Consider the following 26,143-nt stretch of genomic DNA (forward strand, 5'->3'; position numbering starts at 1 on the left):
GCAATATTTGGTTCGCATTCTCTTCTGAACTCCTGTGGGCACGCTTGTGTTCTTGTTGTATAATGCTCCATTGGTCGTCTTCATCTTCAACATCCTGCAGTAGTTTTTGTGTGTAGCGAATTTTTAAGATCTTTTGAGTGCCGAAGTGTTTGCGATAGACTTCTTGAACTTGACCCATAATTGGCTCGGATGTGAATAACCCGTTTATTACTGAAGGATTTAAATTTGTTTTAAGTACCTGTAAGATAGAAGATTCGTTAATGTTGTTTAATGATATGGTTACTCTAGTATAGGATCCAAATATTTTCTTTGTTTCTATTTTGTCGGGGCCCTGTTGAATGATTACTTGATGTTTATAAACGTTTAATGCTGCTTCAGTCGATATTATGTAGAAATCATCCGAGCTGGTTGCGGAATGCTGAGTTCCTGTCATTGAACATATTACTCTACTAAGGGCATCGGCTACGACATTGTCTTCCCAGGTTTATATATAATCTCATAGTCGTGCTCTTCCAGGTACGCTTTCCATCTTTTAACTTGTAATTTGTGTTTTTTTGGAGAAAGGGAAAAGGTCAGTGGTTGATGGTCTGTCCGTACTTTGAATTTTGCTCCGTAGAGGTAGTTCCTGAAGGTTTGTAAGGCCCAAAATATGGCCAGCATCTCTTTCTCAGGGACTGAATATTTTTCCTCTGTTTTTGATAGTGACCGTGAAGCGAAATGTATTGGTAAGTCTTTGCCGATTTCTCCTTGTGACAACACGGCGCCAATAGCGAAGTCGGAAGCGTCTGTCGTCAGGACAAAGGGTTTGTTATAGTCAGGGTATATTAGTATGTCGTCAGATGTCAATATTCTTTTCATTTTTTCAAAGCAATCCTGCGCTGGTTGTGGGAGCGAATTTTTTTTATTTGATGCAGGGTTTCTTTCCCCTCGAAGAAGGTTTGTAAGGGGTTTGGCGATTTTCGCAAAGTTCTTTACAAATCGTCTGTAATATCCTACCATGCCTAAAAATCCTCGTAATTCTTTGAAGGTTTTTGGTTCTGGGTAGTTTTGAATGGTATTTATCTTTTTCTGATTCGGTTTTATACCATCAGAAGAAATAATATACCCTAGAAATTCTATTTCGAAGTTCATGAATTCTGATTTATCCAGTTGTACTTTTAAGTTAGCTTCATTTAGGAGTTTCAATATTGTATTTATGTTTCGTAAGTGTTCTTCCAAATTTTTGCCAAAGATTATTACGTCGTCCATATAAACGTAGCATATCTTTCCGATTTGTTCCCGAAGTACGTCGTCGATTGCTCTTTGAAAGATTGCTGGGGCGTTCTTTAACCCAAATGGCATTCGGGTGAATTCGTACTTCCCATTGTTTATTGAGAAGGCAGTCTTTTCAATGTCGGTCTCTTTCATTTTAATCTGATGGAAACCAGATGCCAAATCAAGAGTCGTAAAGTACTTTTGTCCTTTTAATTGATCGATTACATACTTTATCTCAGGCATCGAATACCTGTCCGCGATGGTCTTCTCGTTTATCTTGCGATAGTCGATAACCATTCTAATTTTTTTTTCGCCGGAAGCATCTGTCTTCTTTGGAACAATCCAAACGGGGGCAGTCCAGGCGGAGCGTGAAGGTCTTATTATGCCGTCATCTAGCAGTTTTTGGATTTGCTTATTAACCTCCTCCGTATAGGTAGCAGGATATGGGTATACTCGTTGGTGTATTGGTATTTCGTCTGTCGTATTAATTGAACATTCGACATTAGTAGAGCATGTTAATTGAGTGTTGGGCTCATGGAAAACGGTTTTATTGGCATCTAGTACAACCTGTAGTTTTTTATTTTCTTCCTCAGAAAGGTGTTTTGTTCGAAATATGCTATTAGAGTTTTTATCTTCTGGTCTATAGTTTAGCATTTGAATGGATAGCATTCCATTATTATCTTGTAGTTTAATCATGCTGTTCACGAGATCAATAGATGCATTGAGGGCATCTAAGATATCGGTACCTATGATGCCGTAAAAATATGTGTGGAAATTGTGCAAGATAAATCGGAATATTTGATTTATTTTGGGATAAAAGAAATTTATATCGATTGCCGATGAAGCGTTGAACGATACATTGGCACCGGAAATGTTATTGGTAGGAAAATCGTATGGTTTCGCTCCTTTGTAGGAATAGGCTAGTTTTGGGTTGATTATACTTATATTAGCTCCAGTATCTATCAGGAATGGAAAGTCTCCTGAACTGGTTTTTAGGTTTATGTATGGTAAAGGTGGCCTTACCATACAGGGCTCCATTCTAAAAAAGCAGCTGTGGTTGATTCAGTAGCTATTGTCTGTTCTGGTTGATTTAATTGGTCTGCTTGCATTTGATGTGTGGGTGTTGATTCTTGTTGCTCTTCTAAGGGCTGTGGAGATAAATTATCTTGGGAGAAATAACCTAAGTAGTCTTCTTCGGAATAGTATTCGGAGTTGTCTGTATAGTATTGTTCTTCGGATTCATGGTAAGTTGGATATTGAACAAGTGGTTGAGCATGTCGTTTAATAGGATGTGGGTACATATGGCTCGATATCGGGGGTGGTCTTTTCAGATCCACCGGAGGCCTGTTGCCATAGTTTAACCGGCGCGTTCGTATGCTTTGATCTATTTCCATAGGTTCGGGTCTAGCTAGTGGTCTAGAGGGGGCATGGAATGGGTTGGGTTGGAATGGTTGTCTAGTCTGAGTGAAGGGATTTGTTTGATAATATTGTGGGGAACCGAAGTTCCTGGGGGCGGGAACTGGTAGCTGTGGAAATCTTCTTGGTGGTATTTTGGGGGGTATTCTATTGAACTCCAACTCTCGTGGTTTGGGAGTTGGGGTGAAGTGTTCGCTTCTGTAGGGTGCCGATCTATTGTCCATGTTATAGTAGTCCAGACAAAATTGATATGCCTGGTTTAATGTTGTAGGGTTGAAAGTTTTCAATAATTGGCGTGTGCATATAATTTTTCGCTAGTTTGTACCTGGGCAACAAATGCGGAAAGCAACTCGTTGACCCGAGAGAACTAGCTGGACAAACTTTCCTGTCCATTTTTCTTAATTGACGTAAGCTCGAAATCTATGGTTTTTAGATCACGCTTGTCCTTGTAATACAGGAGTAGCGTGGTCTTAATTTGCGTCCAATCATGAGCTATATTGTTAGAATTCAGAATGTCGGCAGCTTCTCCCCTAATTTTCCTTCTGATAGATCGTTCGATTAACCCGATTTGCGCCGCTGTCGCGCCGGCTTCTCGATACATGTTAAATATGCTTTCGACATCGGTTAGCCAGGCCAATAGTTCGGTCGGCTTCCCTTCGAAAATTTTAAGTTCTCTAATGAAGTCTGGTAATCTACCAAGATCAACAAATTGTTGCATCGTTAGAGAGGGGGCGGGGTTCGCCATGATGTTCTTAAAATAGAAATCTACCCTGCTTTTCTTTGTACAAATATTCTTTAGTTTATCAATTGCTTTTAATTTTTTTTTTTTTTAAGAATTGGAAAACTGGTTTTGATTTGATTTTTTTTACTAACACTGTAACGCTAGCACTGCCAATGATTTTTATTGGACTTTTTACACTTTGTCTTAGATAAAGAGAACTGTTACTTACAGTAATGCCAACACCAGCATTTATGTTGGACTTTGTGTGGTTCCGTCAATCGTGGGGAGAACGGGAGCAGGCACTTCAGGAACTGATCCGGTTTGCGTTGCTACTAAGGGCCTTTGTGCCGATCGGGGATGGTTTCCCACGGTGTCTCCTGTTCTGCTTGGTCCGGGATGAGTAGCTTTGCTGTGGCTGCACGGCTCTTCCACCAATACTAGATGATTGGTTTCACCCTTGTTTAAAAAATTTTGCAACTTCACTTTAGTAGCACTCTCGCGAACTTATACTTTTCCGCACTTTCTGACGGTCCCTATTCGGGCGCCAGTTAACGATTGATATTATTGGAGTTCTTTTTAAAAAAGTAGACAGAACTACCTCCAGTCGCTGTTTAACTCAGACTAACTTTGTTGGACATAGAATAACTTCAATTCACCTCGCGACATTCTGCCTATTCAGCGTCTCGTGCGATCGTTCGATGTTCGACGATCGATGTGGCCGAGTTGAAGAATTTGCTGATGCCGTCAAACTGGATAGCAACATCGTTAACTCGCGATTTTCGGCGGGGTAAATCCGAAAAGAATTCTAAAAACGATGTTCAATTCCATAATTTTTAGTTCAGTAATTTGAAAAATCGTGCTCACCGCAAGCCATAAAAGAATAAACTGCGTTGTGGAGCGACAGTCACTGTCCGTTTATTAAAAAATAAAGCTATCAAAAATTTTCAAATGCTTTATAATTTTCACAACCTTACTAGGGAAAGTTGTTCAATAAGCTTTTGTAATATTGTGTAGGAAAAAAAGCTGAAAATTTCTGTGTTTTCTCAAGCTGCAACATATAAACTCTTAAGTATACCAATTAATTTAGGATACCCTTTTAACACAAACTATCGTACGAATGGGAACAGGTTTGTCAAATTTTTGAAGAATTCGATAGTATAACCCCTTGAAAACTATCAAAAAATTGGTGTAATTCGATGCAATTGATAAAAATATCCTCAAACAATTGGATGTACCAATTAATGTGGGACACTGTGAATAATAAATACAGTGAAGACCCGTTTTTATCAGCCACATGGTGTATTTTAGGCTGATAAGATGAGGGCATTGACTAAATCGGGACATTTTTTTTCTTTATAATAAACTGAAGCTGTTGAAATATTCTTCCCTCTCCTTGATGTAGTCTGTAGCTATTTCTAATTATCTAATAAAAATATTTCTTAAAACGGTCTTCTAGCACAAATTAATTTTTTTGGATGTTTGCATCTTTAAGATAAGGAAAACATGCTCAAGAAAGGATTTACTCGAATTCAGTCTTGTTCGTCTGCTAGAGCCCATCAAACATGTTTTCATATGCGACTGACAAAATCGGGGGCAGACTAAATCGGCTGCTGATCAAATCGTGTCTTCAATGTATTATAATAGACATGCAGTATTCGATGCGGTTTCTTGTGGACAAGTGTAGAACGACTTTGTTATTACTTACTTGGGGTCAGCGGCGCAGCCAGAAATTCGGTTTGGTGAGGGTTGGGTGAAAATCGAAGTTACTTTCGAATTGACATAATTCCGAAACCGTCATCTTTGAAGTATTAAAATTATGGAGAATCAGTTTTTCAAAAAAATGTAACAAAGTTCCTGTCTTTAGCGAATTTGTTGAGACCATCCTTAAAAAATATTGCAGGCATGAATACTACGTGTAGGCAGTATATCGAGTTTTAAAATGATATTTATGAAACGATCCCATTTTGATGAAGACATTGAGTCTCGAATTATTTTTTTAAATTTTTATTATAGAGCTTTAAACCATAGTGTCGATGGCCTCTTTTCGGGTTAGAGAAATCTCTTTTGGAAAAATCTCTGATCCTATGTGCGTGGTTGGGTATCGAACCCAGATGAGCTGCGTACAAAACAATCGATGCCAGCATAGTATTTAATAGTGCCATCACCACTTCTCCTGATGTGTCGGCGTCGATTGTGACTGGATGCTCCGTGCCAATGAAGACTTTGAAGACGATATGGTATCTGCAAACTGCCACTACCGCTGCCGTGTGGGAGCTCTCCGGCGAAACGCCACTATCAGTGTTGAACACTGCAATCGCATCGGGTCTAAGGGCGGCCCTGGGCCAGTCACCCCCTCCTCCTCTGTTGTCAACAAGATTGCAGCAGAATCTGCCACTATCACTGATAAGTCATCGAAGGATCTCGATGATTCACACACAGGCGACTTGACCACCGTGCTCCGGTGGTTATTCACTGGCTAGTACTGCTCCATGCACCACTTTTAAAAACTTTTTGCATTTATTGGACGGAAATCGTGAAAGAAAACGCGACAGTTGAAAACTCACGTCCATCTCTCCCGTAATTCTGGCTATGGGAATCATCCGACCGTATTTAATGTTGAATATCTCTTTTGATAAATATTCGATTTCAACAATCTATAGCTCGTTGGAAAGGTATTCGTATAAGCTTTCTAAAACTATATAAATTGTGTAGTTATGTCATCAATTTCGGCAGTAAATTTTAAAAAGCGCCATTTTTGCCCCCTCAAACATTCATATCTTGGAAACTAAACATCAGATTCAAATAGCGTTCTGTCTGGGTGGTAGGCCTTTCATTTAAAATTGGTTTGAATAAATCGGTTCAGCCATTGCTGAGAAACACGAATGAGAGTTTGTCCGTTACACCCACACACATACACACAGCCATTGTCCCAAATCGTCGAGCTGAGTCGATTGGTATATAATTTTTAATATATTTTTTTTTCATTTTTTTGATTGGAGGATCTAGCAACCCTGCTTGGATGTAAATGGTGAAAATGTGAGCTGAGTATTATTTGGCGAAATGTTCCGTGCAAATCTAATTTTTAAATATCGAGGAGTAATTGAATAGTGTGTGAAATAAGTGGATATTCGAAAATAATGTTGGTTTCCGCGTCGACACCTATGGTGCCACGAAAAACTCGATGTAAAGATGCATAGTCAAATCTATGACATCCATCTTGGAACTGTAGACGTTGCACAAAGGGAGTATTTTTTTATTTCTTTTATTTACCGGTTTATTTACATGCGACAACATTATAGTCAATAGTGGAAGTATTGGCCATTATTTAGATGTGAAATATTTTTAGACTATCGATATATATTCTAGAGGGATGACGTATTGAAGAAATATCAATTTGCAATAATAATTGTATTGTCTCGTGTATGGTAGGGGTGCTTCTAAATGTACATAAGTGATAGTTTAAATCGTGAAAATGTGTGTGCTGGACTATACTAGGTTTTACACCAAGCGACATAACCGCACAAAGTGAGCCGGATGATAATTCTGGGCGGTTTGTTTACATGGGGGTTCCGTTGGTTTGAGTACATTAGATGAGCATCCGTTGCACTCGAAGTAAACGAAGCAAGTAACGAATGAAGACGCTGAGTGCCTCTGGAGGGAGACTCGACACGTCAATCGTTTGTTTACCGTTTGTATGTCAGTGTCGTTCCGGTCGAGCGTGGGGCCTCGTTCCAGAAGGATTCGAAGCGATTTTCTTCGGACTGAGGACTTTTGACGGGTCTCGTGCTCGATTGGAGTGGCATTTACAGATAAATGATAGGAATAAGATTGAGGTGGCGGGTCTTTGTCCAGGGGGATTCAGCGTCTTTGGTAACGAAGTAAACGGGCTGCCGAGAATTGTCAAACATGAACTGCATTTATCAAGAGCAGGGATGCCAGGTACACAGATTAATCTGTGTTTCACAGATTTTCAAATTTAAAACTGCACAGATTTCCACAGTTTTCTGTTTCAATGCACAGATTTGAATAGTTTTGTGTTGTACGGCACAGACTAGCACAGAATTCTCAATTTTTGCCTTGAGCAAAGACTGAAAAAGGTCGCACAACACAGATTTGCATAGATTCTTATATAGACTGCGCACAGATTTCGAGAAATATGACCTGGTATCCCTTCATTCTTGCCGTTATCTTGTCGAACTCAATGCCAAAGCGTTTCATTTTCCAGGCATAGGTGCAATTAACATGACACGTTGGCTTCCCTGTTCCGTCAGAATTCGTAGAGTGCATTTCTAGTGTGTGGATTCACATGTTCAGTACGTCAAAGTTCGTGCCATTGGTGTGTTCTCCGTAGGAACTCCATGTAACTGATTTGGAGGTTCCGTTGACGTGCTGTGTCGTTGTCGGATGAATTCGAGTCGTGTGAATAGCACTTCATCCGACATTTTATATGTGGTCTCTATGTGCGTATCAGTGCAGTAAAATTTCATTTCATTCAATCGAAACTGAATGAACGCAGTCAATCAGTCGTCTGCAGTAGCATTCACATTCATTTAACGCATCAGTTGTTGTTAATCTGAAGCTGGGTTCATGGCACTTCACTCACCGCTGCTTTCAAATGAGTCGCAATTCATATTCAACCTCCTTCGTTTGATCCTCTCAAATGAATAGATCAGCTTTCAATTTCCCCAGTGAGCACCAGTCAAATGAGATCCGGGTAAACCTAAGACAAAAAGAGACAACTGGCTTCGTATTTTTGGTTATCATGCCTTTCTTGTGCCAGATGACAGATGAGTGTATGCAGCTAGCGAGGTTGGCAGTGCAGCCAATTTCTTTGTCATATTTAGATATGTTGCTATAATACACATAATAATGACCGTTTTATTGACACACATTTCGCATTTATCTGGTACTAATCAATCCAACATTTTTATCACATACTACATGTTTCTAGCAAATTTGGCCAGCATAACAGCCTATTCATCAGAATCAAATTTGCAACAAAAATATTATAGAGATGAACGTACTACCAAATAACATATTTCATTGCAACCAGTTTCAATAAGCTGTTATTCCACACTGGTTAGGGGCCATGCATAAATGACGTAGCATTTTGGGGGGTAGGGGGGGGTATACTAAATTTGTGACGAAGTGTGACGAGGGGGAGGGTAGGGTCAGAAGTTGCGCGACGTAGCGTTAAGATTTTTTTTACGGGAATTAAAACCCATTGATTAGAAAAAAACAATTTGATGGATGATGGGAATGGAGGACCCAAGAGAAATAAATTTAAATTCACACAAGGTACTTTTCATGAAATTTTTAATGTAGTAAGTTTACGTGTATGCGGATTTAACCTGCTACATTAGTTAGCTAATCTTGCTATCTAGTAGACTTAGTTTGTTAGCTGAATTAAGTTTTCTCTTCGGATTCAACCAAACAAAATTTAGTAATTTTATCGAATGTATGCTTCTTAGAATCATGGGCAGCTGCAGCATCGTGAACTGAGAGATCTTTTGTTCATGTTCCATGACATATAAAACTCAAAACAAAATTATTAACGCTATATTTGTCATGAAATGGGTTTATTTTGTTCGCAATTTGCTTTTATAATCAAAATGTTAATAAAAGCCGTCAAAAATTTTGTAAATACATGTATTTAAAAAAATTGTAAAACATATTAAATTTTTTTTTCATTCCCCGGTCGCGTTGGAAAGGTGGGGGGGGGTTGTCAGAAATGCTACGTTATTTACAAGGGGGAGGTTAGAGTTTTGTGACAAAATGCTACGAGGGGGGAGGGAGGGGTCGAAAAACGCCGAAAAAAAGCTACGTCATTTGTGTACGGCCCCTTATATAGGAACACATTACGAGCACAGTCTATAGTCTACGAGAATCTTTTTTTTTCAGAAAGAATTCGAAAAGGTTCTGCTCGATATGAATGCTATAAATAGGTCATATCGAAGGTGGGTTTATTGATTTGAGGTAACCAAAAGGCGCCATATTGGATTGATTGATTGCAAAATGTCCTCAATCATCAGTTTCCGTCATCTAGTGACCATCATTGCAAAAGCGATATAGATATATATTGATCATGGTTTTTACTGTGGTGGTTACCCGAAACCGCCATCTTTGTTTTCAAAATGGCCTAAATTCATAAATTACGGTATTCACAGTTTCTTGGTCACTATAGGCCACAATCTTGGATTTCAAAATGGCCTAACCTCCTTTCAAATGGTATCCATGTTGCCCTCATCTCTGATTTAAAAATGACTTTAACCATCGAGCTTGAGCTTGAGCTTGACCTTGTACGACCACCCGTAGCTGCTACTCCGTTATCGATCTAGACTAGCTGAAGTTGCACAGGGAATCAGTAGTAGTGCTTGGGATTAGGGAAACATCTTTCAATGTGCAACTCCTGGTAATCCTAAAGTGTTTATTGAACAAAACCGGCGCCGGCCTGGCCCGAACGTAGATCGCAGAAGGAACGTTAGTCCGATACTTGCTTTTGCTAGGCAACGGCTTTACTTCCCTTCCGAAGGAAGATTTTACACCTCAGAAAAATCTCAGCGACCTCGGCTGGGATTGCACCCAGACTAACTGGGATGGGTGGCTGTCACGCTTACCACTCAACCAACTACGCCTTCATTTAAAATGACTAACCATCGATTTCCGTTATCTATCATCTTGGACCTTTAACGAGTTCGCCCGTTTACACCTAAGACAAGATAAAGCAACTAGTAATACGATTTCTGTATATTTCTGTATTTTGGTAGTACGTCCATCTCTATTTCAAAGTTTGTGGCAAATTTGATTCTGATGAATAGGCTGTTATGCTGACCAAATTTGCTAGAAACATGTAGTATATGATAAAAATCTAGGATTGATTAGTTCCAGATATATTTTGGCGAAATGTGAGTTAATAAAACAGTCATTATTATGTGTATTATAGCAACATATCTAAATATGACAAAGAAATTGGCTGCACTGCCAACCTCGCTAGTTGCATACAGTCATCTGTCAACAATTATTCACCAGGGCACAAGAAAGGAAAGAAAACTCTCCAAGAAGAAGAGAAAGAAAGGTTCGGAACATTTGTCATTTTTGAGTGAATTTGTTTTATGTTTGTTAAGCAGAAAAGCCCACTACGTCATTTTTTTTATTCTTTTCTTTTTCATATCCTCCTGATTTATCAGCTTCATCGAAAAAAAATACAACCTTACTCATACAGAGAAAAAATGCTCGTACCTGTATCCGTCTTGAGTTGCCTCGTCTTATCATAGCCTTTACCCTATATTATTTATTATCTTGGTCGGAGTTATTTTTATGTCAGTGAGTGTTCCTTCATATTCATTTGTGAGTGGTTCATTGGAATGGTTCACTTCCATTAGCTGAGACCGTGCTGATGTGAGGTTGGTGTTCAATAGAAACTAAACAGGCAAAAACGTCAAATGACTAGAACCTGTTATTCAATTGACAGTGAACTTTGAGTGACTCAAACGAAGACGGCAGCCGAACTCAACTGATATAGTGGTGGTATGTTTACAGTGAAAGGCTCGAAGTTTCACTTGAAACGATTATTTTCGTTTTAAATTGATATTTTACCGCACTGGTGCGTATTAATGGATGCAGAAATAAGCATGTAGAATCGATAAAGCTTACTGAAGTGAATCTGTGTGTGAGTAGTGGCTTTTCTTTGTGTACTTTTTCTTAATTCAATGGCTCGGTCACATTTACGTTTGACGTTTACGATCAATTTGCGTGGTGTTCTGGTCGGGGACTCGGGGTTTTAGTCTTGAAAGGTATGTGAGGAAGCAATATTGAGGTTTTTGGCGGCGCCGTTTTCAACGCGAAGATGGGAGGGTTGGCAAAGGGAGGCTCTATATTCCACATACACTGGCAACTTTCTTTATTTATTCCTCGGTAGCATATGTTTCTGTCAGCCTCTTGTCTCTTCTGCAGTAAGTTTTATGCATTGATCATATCTGGAGGGAGTTTGGAGCAGGGCGTGGGTGGCATTGTTTGTTCTTTGTTTACCTTCTCTTTCAATCATTGCGACGTCATTATAACGATTTGCACTAGTTTTCCAGTACATATCGAAAGTCGATGGTTCTACTGGAATGTTATACAAGTAGTATTGAATGCATACTCGAAGTATATTCGAGAAGATGCATAAAATTCTAGCAGAATGAATGATACAGGCATTGAACATTTTCAGACCACATATTTGGTTTCTCAGCGTAGGACTATTTCACATAATCAAGTGGGTGTTTATAAATACGATAGAGACCTATTGCTTGCACCAGTTGGAGTGTGAAAGCTTTTTGTTTGTTTCGTTCGCACTCCCGTACATGTTTCTCACATAGCGGTAACTCGACAAAATGCTGGTTTGTTTTGAGATGTGCAATAATACTTTTTGTTCTTCTAATGAAGTTCTGTATCAGAAAGTTTATTTAAAGGAATAATTCTGGAGATAATTTTCGGTGGGACCTGAGTAGCATTGTGTGCCTTTCTTTTACTGGTTTCGGTTTTGGGATTGGGTCGCATTGGGCTCGCTTGAAGTTGTCACATTTGTATGGATTTAGTAAACATTGGAGCGAACCTAGAGCGATTCTGGTCTAGATCCGAAATCAGCTTTTGTTTGCTCTTCTCTGGTTTTCCGCTATGGGTTGGAGTACGATAGATCTAATTAGTGGATTGTGCATCGAGTAGTGCGATATATGTTAGAACGGTCGTCTCTCATTGTTTTCTTGTGTCCTATTGTGGGCTGTCCCCACTATTCGTGCTACTCCTAATAATTTATTATGTAAAACGAGTCGTGCGCGGAAGGATAATTCTTAAATTCGTCTAATTGAAAAAAGGTCGTCTTCTGGATTATATAATAATCATTATCTAATGCTGGCTCTCGTTCGTATTGACTAATCTAAATCGTAAACATAGTCGCGGTTTGCTGTAACTGTTTAGAATCAAACAAAGCACTCCCTAGAGTCATTACATTATACATTTCGGGTTATTTATTTTAACTTAATGACTGCAATATACATATAGAGGTTTTCAGATTTTGCTTCAGTAAAGCATTCGACGCGATTGACTTAATACAATGTCGATGAACTTGCTGAAGAATTTTCGGTTTAATAAAAGAGCAATACTCCCAATAGCTGACTGTATATAAATTGCAGATTTCTCTCCTCGGAAAAGGTTCTAAACTAAATTACGCGTATTCTGTATAATGCATAGATTTTATTGTCCACAAAAAATATCTTGATATTTCCACTATATTACACGCAATTACTTTTTCGCTATTCTCGTGGATCTGCGGGATGTTCTTGGTCCTAGAAATAGCGAGTATCGTACTGACTGCTCTTTTCTCTTCACGAAGATTTAGCTTGGGTACTTGCAAAAAGTTATACCGCTCAGGATTCACGTTTCTTCGGGGCAGAAAAATTAATCGCTTTACTTTGTATTGCAGGCAATAACTAAATTGTTCATGCGTCGTTTGAAAAATAATAGATTCAATTTAATATAACTAACACTCCCGACAGTCGGCTCTCCGAAGTTTGAGTTGCACTTTTACAATCTCCAAATTAATACAACAAATGATAAATCTATCATAAATTGTCGGCAGCCGGCTGCCCAGAACAATAAACTCATGATAACACCTCGGACAGTGGCATAGATCGCATCACTTATCAAGGTGAATCCAGATTTATGTAACGCTTTACCCTATCCCACTAACAAAAACTCCTTCCCGTGACAATCGTGGAGATGCAGAGGTATATACGGTCTCCATAACAACACGGAAACGCTCCCGATCGCATAGCAACTAATATATTAGTCGAATTTCTGAAATCGACTGGTTAAAATTTGGTACAGCTAAATGATTGTTGATTTTTCTAAACTTTCATTTTTGTTTTTGAATCAACAAAACAGTTGCTGAAACAACTAAATCATCTAGTTGAAAATGTGATGCTGTCAGTTAGCAAAGACACACACCATCCGAATCAGCTCATCAAATAGCTGTAACAACTAATATAATTGTCGATTTCAAGATTGGTGCGAGTTGAAACTGAAAACCGAGATGGTTGTTTCAGTCAATTGTAATATTGGAATAATTCCCAACCAGTTGTAACAACTAATATAATTGTTGATTTCAAGATTGGTGCGTGTTGAAACTAAAAACCAAGATGGTTGTTTCAATCAATTGTATTATTGAAAAATATCCCAACCAGTTGTAACAGCAAACGATTTTGTTAATTATAAGGATTTGTTACCCAGTAATAAAAAGCCAAATTATCTTCGAAGAAGTTTATTGCTATCATATCAATGGCTTGATTTATCCAAACGCGTTGTATCACTAGGAAATATAAATATTAACACTGTTCAGCGCCAATACGTTAACAATTATTCTAGTTTATAAAAAAATATATAGCATTGACTTTCTATACGAATTATGGTTCCATATTCCACTAGATTCTCTATTTGCATGGAACAATTATTTATGCAATGATAGAATATACAGATCAATTTACTGATGGAGACTAATGTCCTATTCTAATGTCTAACATTTGTTAACATGTGAGAAAATTGGATGGCTGATTTGTAAAAAGCACATGAAACATACACACCTGGTTCCAGAAGATTTGCTCACGTTCGAACATCAGTCGAATCATGCAATTTGTTGTCTACCTGATGTATTATATAAAAATACTTCCATAAATTCACATATATATCACTAAATTAGGTAGGCACTTCTAAGTATTATAACTGGTTTATTAATCTAAACTTCAAAATCAAGCTCTTTTATGTTAGCCTCAAAAATTTTACAAAATGAACATAGCGAGAAAACTGACGCATCCTTTTCAACTAAAGAAATGGTTAAATAAAATTTGCAAATTTTTGTTTCCTTTTTGCTGTCTTTATTTTCTGAAAACTGACAGCTTTCAAAAACAACTAATTTATTCAGCCAATTGATGATGCGAAAATCAACAGGACAGTTAGTTGAATCAACAATTTTTAGTTGAAACAGTCAAGACAAAAATAAAAAATTGCAATATTCATTTTTTGTGATTGCGGGGTTTTCCGTAACGGTTGTCACTAACATTCCTTTCCTTCCTCGATGACCGTAAGAACGTGGCCGGCGCCGTTATTGACTTTTCAAAGTTTAGAATTTTCGAAACGTGCACATTGAGGATGGATAGCTACCCCCAGGCCCCGTTCGTTGATTCTTTGTGCAATTTCGATTATTCTGGTCAATCACGGAGTAGCAACTACGAATTGTACGGTCATCATGCTCATGCTCATGCTCATTTTTTTTTCATTTTTTTTGTAATTTAGTCATCAAAAAGTTTGGACGTGTTTTGCATTCGCTCCCGGTATTTCGCGCTAAAGTTTGTTTTATTTTAATTTGACCGAGCGCCGCGTGCTAAAGTTTGTTTTGTTTCAAGTGACCGAGTTTCAAAAAAGTGGGAACGATAATAAAAAGAGCTGCGAAATTTGTGCCTTGGACGCCTCTGCGGATTCGATTCTGTGGACGTGTGTTGGATGCCCAAGGAAGTATCATGCAGCTTGCGTTACCGTGCAGCGGGGATCACTAAGGAGAAAGGACAGGAGATTGGTTGATGTCAACTCGTACATACTGCCATGCTGCGACTCGTGTCAAGAACTACTACATGCGAAAATTGATTTCAACGGACTCGCCGAGCAACAAAAACCTCTGGAAAAACAAATACGGGAGAATACTGAAGTGATTCATCAACTAACATTTCAGCAAAACAAGTCGGACCTAGTACATGAGGCACTCGAAGGCCTAGAAATACTTCTCACCACTATTAAACAAGAATGTATTCACGGTGTTCCTAAAACCGTTATTAACTAAAAAAATGACCATAAATTTGGCATACGGCATTCGAAAGATACAATATCCAAGCATCTTCTCAGTGAATTTCAAAATGATCCATCGAGGGATTCGAGAGATATGGCGATTTGAAGTTTTATGATACGTTTCATAAGGCTACCAGCAAACACCCATGGGTTTGGTCCAATCTCTATAAACAAAAAAATATTTGTCTACTTATTTAGTACATGGCATTCGAAAGATATAGTAATCAAGTATATCCCTTGCAAGTTTGAAAATATTTCATTGACGGAATCGAAAGTTATAACGGTTTGGATGTGGTATGCGGTCATAGATGGGTTTTCTACCAGACTTCAAGCGTGAATCCATGTTGGTCCATTGACTATTTAGATCGGTTATACATGTCGCGATTTTTAAAGGAAACCCTTGCGATTTGATTACAGAGATATAATGTACAAATGGTGTTATTTATATGGCGCACTGAAAAAATATGAGAATAGGGTTGTCTACGAAACGTTAAGTATAATGTGCAAATTAAAAAAAATAGATGAAAGTTGGAATGTTTACTTCAAAGGCCATATCTCAATGGTATGTTGACTGATTCTAATTATTTTGTCATTATTGAACAGGTAGACGTTTCATCGTTAATTTTCATAAAGACGAATATAAAATAGAGTTGTCTACATAAATAAATAGCCAATATAATTGATCTCAACTATATGTATTATAATAATTTAGTGATTATTTTTGTATTAAAAATAGCGACCTATCAATTTTTATATATTAGTTGATTGCAATTGCTGTTTACTACAAATTATGGATATATGAAATGTTAAAACTAACACAGTCGTGATTCGCTGGTCGCTCAATTTATAACAGGAGCCGCTTTTTAGTTGGACCTCCGCTAGTTGGTCCATTGTCGTCATCTGAATGTCAAATTCTCATGTTAAATTCAATTCGACAATAAAACTGACAATAGTTAGAGATATGAGCAGATGAACTTGTACTAATAACATCCCATTTGATCCCCCTACTAATAACATCCCCCAGTTTTAACATCTGTCAACCCAACCAGCGAATCACGATTGTACAAAATTTCCTACAAAAACCGTATCATAACATAAATTGATTTGAATCAGCAAATACCTTCATATTTTTGAATATATGTATTGAATTTATGGTTTATTTTTCCATGATTTGTAGTTTGCGTTCGTTGCATTCAACTAATGTATAAAAATTGATAGGTCGTCGTTTTGAATATAAAAATATTTACTAAATAGTGATAATACATATAGTTGAGGATAATTAAGTTGTCTATTGTTTGAAGTAGCCAACTCTATTTTATATTCTTCTTAATGAAAATTAACGATGAAACGTCTACCTGTTCAATAATGAAAAAATAATTAGAATCAGTCAACATACCATTGAGATATGGTCTTTTGAAGTAAACATTCCAACTTTCATTTATTTTTTTAAATTACACATTATATTTAACGTTTGGTAGACAACCCTATTTTCATATTTTTTCAGTGCACCATATTAATAACACCATTTGTACATTATATCTATGTAATAAAATGGTAAGGGTTTCCTTTAAAAATCGCGACACGTATAAACGATCTAAATAGTCAATGGACAAACATGGATTCACGCTTGAAATCTGGTAGAAAACCCATCTATGACCGCATACTACACCCAAACCGTTATAACTTTCGTTTCCGTCAATCAAATATTTCCAAACTTGCAGGGGATATTCTTGATTACTATATCTTTTGAATGCCATGTACTAAATAAGTAGACAAATATTTTTTTGTTCATAGAGATTGGACCAAACCCATGGGTGTTTGCTGGTAGCCTTATGAAACGTATCATAAAACTTCAAATCGCCATATCTCTCGAATCCCTCGATGGATCATTTTGAAATTCACTGAGAAGATGCTTGGATACTGTTTCTGTCGAATACCGTATGCCAAATTTATGGTCATTTTTGCCTTTCTCATATAGAAAGGTTATGCAATCACTCTAAAAAACGTCAACCTAATCCCGGCCCGGAGGGCCGAGTGTCATATCCCATTCGACTCTGTTCGTCGAGATCGGAAAAAGTCTGTGTGTGTGTGTGTGTGTATGTATGTATGTGTGTGTATGTATGTATGTGTGTGTGTGTGTATGTGTGTGTATGTATGTGCGTATTTGTCAAATAATGTCACTCATTTTTCTCAGAGATGGCTGGACCGATTTGCCCAAACTTAGTCTCAAATGAAAGGTGCAACCTTCCCATCGGCTGCTATTGAATTTTGGATCGATCGGAATTCTGGTTTCGGAATTACGGGTTTCAGAGTGCGGCCACACAGAAATTTCTCATATAAACTATAGGAAAAATTAAAAATAGAATTTTTATTTTTGACGCTAAATGTGTTCAAGGTGCATGAAACGTCGAGATTTGATGCAAACTGGAAAAAAAATTTGATGACGGTTCACTTTTTTGGATTTTGGCACATTTTTGCCTTTCTCATATAGAAAGGTTATGCAATCACTCTGAAAAACGTCAACCTAAACCTAATTTTTTTTCGACTCTCATAAGGTTTCTGGATTTTAACAGGGGTGTAGTTGATGGTTTACGGAGAGGGATTACACCCCCCCCTCTACTGTTCACTCCCCTCCTTTAAAAATCTCCTTAAATCACCCCTTAGACCACCACCTCATACCCCTCCCTTTCAACCCCATCATCTTTAAACCACCACTATATTACAAAGCATACCAATTTGAGCTGGGGAGTCGTTCGTTCATGGGACTTTCGCCCTCCTCACATACCCACCCCCGCATGACAAAATGAGTTAGCAAGCAGATAACATTGATCTAATGCTGATTAGGCTAATGGAGTATAATATTTTTTTGTTTCAAGTGTTTCACCGTCGATACGTAGCTCATCAAGTTCGTGGCTGGCATGCCATTGTGTATAAGTGCAAAGTGTACTAAGAATGTAATGGACATTTCCACAATTATGTTGAACTTAAAAAGCCTCCGTGCCATAGTTTAGAGAAATGAGAAAGGCACAATTGCACCGCTAGGTGGATTAAAACAGGTTTTTTAGTTAATAACGGTTTTAGGAACACCGTGTATTGCAATCAACAAAAATAATAGTCTAGCCCGGCAGTGTTATTGCAATAAAAAACCACGTTACCTCTTACCGTTACCGTTGCTTGATACAGCAATTAAGTCAACGTAAGATAGTGCATATGAATCGTTAAAAACTGTTACTTTGGAATTATCCGCTGATTTGCGTGAAACGAACGCGGAAATAAGTCAGCTGTCTTTAGACACAGCAATTAGCAATCCTATGAACCCAAATTCCACCCTAGGATACGAGATTCTCGACGAGTTAAAGTCGGTTTCAGTTGCCCTCAATGCAAATAAAAACACCAGGCAACTACAATCGTCACATGAATCGACGTTGCTGCCAGAAATTCTCAACGAGGTTAAATCGATGTCAGAATATGTATATGCGAACAATAAGACCGCGCAATTGCTATCGCCGAATGACTCACGCCCCAGTCTGGAATTTGAACTAAATAACGCTCTTAACTCAGGATGGCGTTTCTTGGGCCCGAAAAAAGTATAGAAAGCTGGCTGGAGTGAGTACGATGCGCGAGAAATAAATCGATTGAATCAACAAAAACAGGCGGATAAGGCTAGAAGGCTTAAAAAGAAACAAATATTTAGAAACCGAAATACTAATATTAAAAACAACAACAACAACAACAACAATATGTTTCCACCTGATCGGAGACCCCCTGCAACAATAATCGATCGCTATTATGGCCCGCCGGCCTATTTCTCCAATCGCAACTTCTTTAATCGTGCCAGTAGCCAAAACCGTCATCCTAATCATAGCTGCAACACGAATCTTCTAGCACCGGATAGAGTGCTACAAATTATATTCCATCGATTCAATTTACACGAGGTGAAATTTTGAATCCCTACCCAGCACGTGATACATCAAGATCATCGCACCAATTGTTGATGATGTTGATGATGGTCCCACCTCATACCCCCACAAAGGTGTCAGCTGCACGATTTATCTAGAAGATAATTAATATTTTGATCCATAACAAAACCAGTTAACAAAAAGAAACGGACTGGTTCAATTTGCAGACATAGCCTTTCCTTTAAAAGAACGTAACCAGATACATTTCGAATATTCCGCCAACAACCAGGGTCCATCAAGAAAATTTCCATTCCGGGAAGATACTTGATAGAATCGGGAATTGAACCCAATAGCTTCCATTTCCGATAATTCTCTGTAAGACTCCTCCCGCCTGACCAAGACATCGGTACTACCACCTGCTAAGGTGAGCAGTGACGAGCCTAGTGGCAGTGCAGAGACCGGTCGAGTAATATCATCCACATCAGACCCCTTTATTGAAAGTTTCCTACTATTAACTCAAGGCAATCAAGGGATACTCCTATCCGAGAACATCCTTGATTGATCAGGAATTGAACCCGATATCTAGTAGTTATCAGAAGGAGTCATCAAGCCCCATACTCAACGAGCTAACTCCGTTATTACCACTATCGCAGCAATAACCGAAATTAACTCTATTGTCGAGCAAAGTCAACACAACTCCATCATCAAATCAGACCCTGATTACAACAAAAGTCTAAAAGCTTCGATTCAACCCGATGAGCTTTTAGTGCTGGTCACCATGTTCGATTTCAAGTTAGTCTCTATCTGCTTAGCGCGTGCGTGGCTCAGACTTTTGTAGACATCTCATTATTTTTTAATAACTTTAATAAACAAGTAACAAAAATCCATCATCATCATAGCGAATATAATAACTTAGTGTGACTAAATGCAATTAATAGAAGAGAAAAAATACAATCTTCGTGGTATTACATAGTTATTCAAATAACTCCAAAATATAAAAATTCAAAAAATCTGTCTACAAAGCAGATTTTACGTGTGAAATACATAGTGTTTTGAACGCCGCTAATGTTGCTGCACGTTTAATATGCCTAGGCATCGAATTGAAAAAACTTATTCCTTTGTACAACAAGGAGTTCTGTGATCTACTAAATAAAAAGTTTGGTGTTCTTGCATCCGACGCGTTTCTAGTGTTGTACCTATACACATCACTTCCTCTTTCAATTTGATCACACAAATATCGAGGCAGCATTCTATTAATAATTTTAAAAATGAACACCATTGTTAAGTAATAAATTCTTTGCTTCACAGAGAGCCATTGTAATGCGCTTAGCATGAAACTAGAGGAAGTGTATCTGTTACATTTTAAAATTAATCGCATGATTCTATTTTGCAATCGCTGTAACCTCAATATTTGTGTTTGATTGGCAAGAAACAAAATGGATGGGCAGAAGTCAATATGTGGTGAAACAATAGATTTATATAATAAAATTTTACTACTAATTGTTAAATCATTTTTCAGACGACACAATATACCATACTTTTTAGCAATCTTTTTGATGACATTGTCGATGTGAGACTTAAAGGTTAACTTGTCATCAATGATTATTCCAAGATATTTTAATTCACTAACGCGATCAATAGTCTCACCATTTATTTCAACGTTAACGTCAGGCCTAGTATTAGCCGAAGAGATGATCATATATTTAGTTTTAGCAACATTTAACTTTAATTGTTTAAATTTTAACCAACGAGCAAGGGAATGCAAATCTTCGTTCAAATGCGCCACGGCTTCATCTATATCCTTAGCTGCAATGAACAGAACAGTATCGTCAGCAAACAAATTTAAGTCACAAAATCGTAAAACTCGTCTAATGTCATTTATATACATAATAAATAAAATAGGACACTATCTTGCGGCACTCCAAGAGGATTGTCGAGAGGACTAGATACAAAATCGTTAAAACTAGTTTTCTGAGTTCTATCACATAAATAATTTTCAAACCACTTTTGTGCTAACCCTCCGATACCAAATCGCTCTAAAGTTTTCAAAAGTAACGGTCTCGAAATTGTCTCAAAAGCGCGTTTCAGATCCAAAAATACAGCAAAAATAGTCTCTTTAACCTCGATTTTCTCTTTCCATTTTGCTAACACTAGATTCAAAGCGGTTTCGCAAGAGTGTCCCTCTCGGTATCCCGACTGCTCCGGAATTAGCAAATTATTATTATTCAAATAACTCATCAGCTGGCCCTTAACAACAAGTTCTAAAATTTTCTCTAATGTGTGCAACATGTTAATGGGGCGGTACTCTTCGGCTTTATCCGTCCCAGTAACTTTGGGAATATGAATCACAAGTGATTCCTTCCAAACTGTCGGCACGTGCCCAGTTTGTAGCGATTCATTTACAAGGTCCAGCAGATCGTGTCCGATGACATGAAAGCAATCCTGTATCACTTTTGCGTTTACATTATCGATACCAGCCTATTTTCCCAAAGAAAAACAAATATCTTTCAATTGTTCAAAAGTGATTGGATGAAATCCATCAAATCTACAGTTAATATTAATCGGCTGTGTTATTTCCGCAGGTTCACTGACCAGCTCAAAACTTTGATTGATCCGTTGCACACTGTTAACGAAATAACTGTTCAATTTTTCAGCTATTATTTGCTCAGATTGTTCTTCTACCCCGTTAAAAGTTATGGACTGCGAGGAACTAGGTTTAGGTTTAATTAAATTCTTTAGGATTTTCCGTAACTCTTTGCTGTTGTTTTGATGTTGATCGATCTTCCTTTGAATGTACTCACATTTGGTCTTTTTCAAAGCTCGTGAATAAATATTTCGCGCGTGTGTGTACCCATTCCAAAGATGTTCACTATTAGTTCTGCAAAATTTCTTGTACTTTTTATCCCTTTTACGTTTCAGGCGCAAAAGATCTAAAGAGTACCAGCTGTTCGAGTTATTAAAATTAACATACTTTTGAGAAACTAAACTATGTGTACACTCTTTTAACACATTAGTCAGAACAGCTGCCTTGTTATCCAAATTTTCATTCAATTCCGTAAAATCCAGGCTTCTCGAAACCAGTTGAGACATGGCTTGTTTCGAATATCTTTTCCAGCACTTAATTTTAACTTTATCCTCCTCACGGTTTGGTTCACTCTCCAGCAACATTGAAATTGTCTCATGATCTGAAATTTTACAATCGGCCTCTACATACGAATAAACCCCATCAAAATTGGAATACACATGATCTATCAATGTTCTACTGTGTCTGGAAATTCTTGTAAACTCACTAACCGTTTGCTTGAAATTGAAAAACTCAGCCAACTGCTTCAACTGATTCGAATTTTGATCGTTGAGCCAATCAATATTGAAATCGCCCGAAATTACATTAAGTTTGCTTAAATCAACGAAATTCTCCCACCAGTTTTCTAAAATTTCTAAAAATCGTCGATTGCTAGAACTAGGACAATGGTATACTACTGCAAAGTTTCCCATCTGCATGCCTCTTTCAACTGATATACCCAAGAACCAATTATTATCAACTGCTTCGTTTAACCGAACGTTGAATTTAATCGATTCTTTGGCGTAAATAGCAACTCCACCGGTATGTCTGGAATGAGATAGGCAAAAAGCAACTTTATAACCCGGAATGCTATACTGTTCAAATGCATCACCATCAACAATATGTGTTTCTGATAGTAAAACCAACAATGGACGTTTGTTTTCTACAAGATGTCGCATTGCAACAAAGTTTGTAGACAACCCAGCTATATTTAAACATAATATTTCAGACAGCCTCCCGTTTGTTAGTTGCTATTCACTCAACAAAACGTTGCTTTTTTCGATTCTAGCAGTCTTCGATATACTGAACACTGCTTACTAAATGCCGCATGGTTTACGTCCAAATTCATTTTGCGTTCACTATTCTTTTTTATACAATTTACACATTTAAAATCAGTTGACGAGTATTCAGATGTTCTATGTGCTCCATTACATCTGGAGCATGTTTCTTTATTAACGCATCCCGTACTCTTATGACCAAATTCTCCACAATTGAAGCAGCGCAGCACGTTAAAGGCCTGTAAAACAGAACACCTATCCCAACCAATGTTCACCGTACGGGCTGACATTAGGCCGCTATAAGTGTTCTTATCAACTTCAATAATAACATTGTATTTGTTATATTTGAGGCGTGGATTTTCAAAATTGGCAACAACTTTAACATAACCGACCGGAATGCCCTCATTCTGATTCTTTAATAAGTCAACGAAAAGTTCCTCAGAGCATCGATCACTCATCCCCATTATTTTCAACTTCGGTTTACCGGGTATCGGTATAACAGCATTATACTTTTCACCCCGATTGCTTACAATGTTTTCTTTCACCGATTCAATATTTTCCCGAGTTGCACACTCCACAATAATCGAGCCATCTTTACCGTTTTTAAAGTTGCTAATTTTGTGCACCTTTGGATCTAATTTATTTTTTAATTCATTCCTCGTGTCGTCACTCGATTGCAACGGCTCGACTGGTTTAATTACAATGACCGGGCGAGCCTTACGTTTCGTTTGACTTCTAGTTCTAATTTTATTCGTCCCAGTAGCTCCCGACAAAACATTCGCGTAAGTAATTCTACTATTTTTATCAAAAACCTCGTCATTATTTCCATCATCGTCTATTTCAATTAACATCGGTTTATCTTCTTTATTCGTCAAAATTTTTCGTTTTCTACTGGGATTCCCGTCAGATTCAGAATGAACCTTCCTATTACTAAAATTCCTCTTTCTGTTCATTCCAACTAATTCAATTTCACGCTGACATTTTCATTTAAACAACTTTTCAAATCTTCCAACTTTTTGGCAACGCTGTTTTCCAAGCTAGCCAATTTACTCTCGAGAGAGTTGTTGAAAGACCTGATCAGTTTTTCTGTTCCGTTTTCTACTGCGATGTTTATCTGTGCATCGATGTTTTTTCGGGCATCAGTGAGAGACTCAGAAATGGAAGCGAATTGTTCCATCTTCTTATTCAACTCAATGGATATCGAACTGACATCCTGCACACCAGAAGACTGATCTGATAAACACTTCGCGCACTTGTAGCAAAGACTTGCATTATGAGCCACCCAATTTACCATGGCCTTTGTTAACCCGGAACATTTTTGATGATATTTATCACCGCAAAAAAGACATACAACAAGGCCCTCGGCGAGACTCACCGTGCTCGTACACTTTGCACACAGGCCGCTCATTATAGGCAAATTAAACTACAGCTGGAGAAGCGGGACAATACCAAAGAACAATATAACACTGCGTCTTCCACTGCCGGCAAGCTTAAAAAGCCAGCCGCAGCGAAATGAAATCTGAAAATCACAGAACAATAATAGTCTGTATGACTACACACTATACTTATCTGAATGATATTTCGATTAGCAATAGGCGCCCACAAAGTTTTCAACGAAAAGTAAAGTATTTCACACGATTTAACCGATTGATGTTTACGCGCTCTTTCACACAAGTTACCATATTCACTTTCACAAAAGCAATGATTAAATGCAGTGAATACGGAATGTTCGCCATCATCATCACCGTGTGAGGCATGCCGCTTTCAACTTTCGCGTTTTCGGTAGTTTCGACGCTTTCCTTAGAAGAAGAAAAAAACGAGTGTACTGTTGAGCACAGTGTTTTCCAAGATTTAGATAATGATGGTAGACTTTCAAATACTTGTTCTCATAAAAAACAGACTGCGACAGAATTATTAATGTATTGTCAAAATTTTAATAGGATGAAAAGTCCAGTCAAAATGGCAGAAATTTATAGATGTATATTAGGTTCGTCATTTTTGGTTATATTAGGAACTGAAACTAGCTGGGATGATAGCGTAAAAAGTGAAGAAATTTTCGGCTGTGGTTTCAACGTATTCAGAGACGACTGAAATCTTCACGAATCTCAAAAGAAGTCTGACGGGGGAGTTCTTGTGGGTGTTTTGGCTCAATTTAATTCAGAAATTCTATTCACAGTGAAGTTTAAGGAATTTGAGTTCTTGTGGGTGTTTTGGCTCAATTTAATTCAGAAATTCTATTCACAGTGAAGTTTAAAGAATTTGAACAAGTGTGGGTTAAATCAAACATTGCCGGTGAAATGCATGTTTTTGCCTCTGTATATTTCCCACCAAAACATGCTAATATAACATCGTACGAAGCTTTTTTCCAAATTGCTGAACAAATTTTATCTGAACTCCCAGCCGAGGTTAAAGTTCACATTTACGGGGACTTTAACCAACGCAACGCAGATTTTATTCCGGACTCTGAAGACGAACATATTTTAATCCCAGTCGTGGGAGAAAACGAAACATTGCAGTATATTTTCGACAAAACTGCTAGCATAGGACTAATTCAAATAAATCATATAAAAAATCGACAGAATTGCTATCTTGACCTTTTATTTACAAACATTGAGGAAGACTTCTGTGTATCTGAATCTCTAACTCCTTTCTGCAAAAATAAAACATTTCATACTGCTATTGAATTTTCCTTGTTCATCCATGAAATTCAAAAACCCAGCAATTGTGACTTTGAGGAAGTCTTTGAATACCATTAAGCCAACTATGACAATATCAGGCGGAAGCTAAGTAGTGTCGACTGGCAAAATACCCACAGGAATGAAGGAAACATTGTAACCACCGTGGACGTCTTTTACAAAATTATTTTCAAGATAATTCATGAAGAGGTGCCTATTAAGAAAAAAAGACGACACGGCAACTCGAAGCATCCCATTTGGTATAATAGACAAATTAAGAGTTTGAAAAATAGGAAGTAAAAAGCCCATAAGCTATATAAGAAAAACCAAAATAATGAGCATTTGGAAAAATATTTCGACATTTGCGATAAACTAAATATGGCCATAGATTCTGCACTTGCGGATTATAACTCAAAAAACGGAACAGCAGATCAAATCTTGTCCAAAGAATTTGTTCAACTACGTCA

At 37.7% G+C, this 26,143-nt stretch overlaps 2 protein-coding genes across 2 annotated transcripts in view; one reads left to right on the forward strand and one right to left on the reverse strand.

Moving 5' to 3' along the window:
* LOC131693880 (uncharacterized) overlaps window positions 1-26,143 on the reverse strand; it is a 517,149-nt gene that overhangs the window by 239,866 nt on the left and 251,140 nt on the right. The window lies entirely within an intron of this gene.
* The window catches only part of LOC131693881 (coiled-coil domain-containing protein AGAP005037), a 1,201,847-nt gene that overhangs the window by 99,135 nt on the left and 1,076,569 nt on the right, over window positions 1-26,143 (forward strand). The window lies entirely within an intron of this gene.

This window comes from Topomyia yanbarensis, chromosome 3 (assembly GCF_030247195.1).
Source record: "Topomyia yanbarensis strain Yona2022 chromosome 3, ASM3024719v1, whole genome shotgun sequence".
NCBI classification, from domain to species: domain Eukaryota; kingdom Metazoa; phylum Arthropoda; class Insecta; order Diptera; family Culicidae; genus Topomyia; species Topomyia yanbarensis.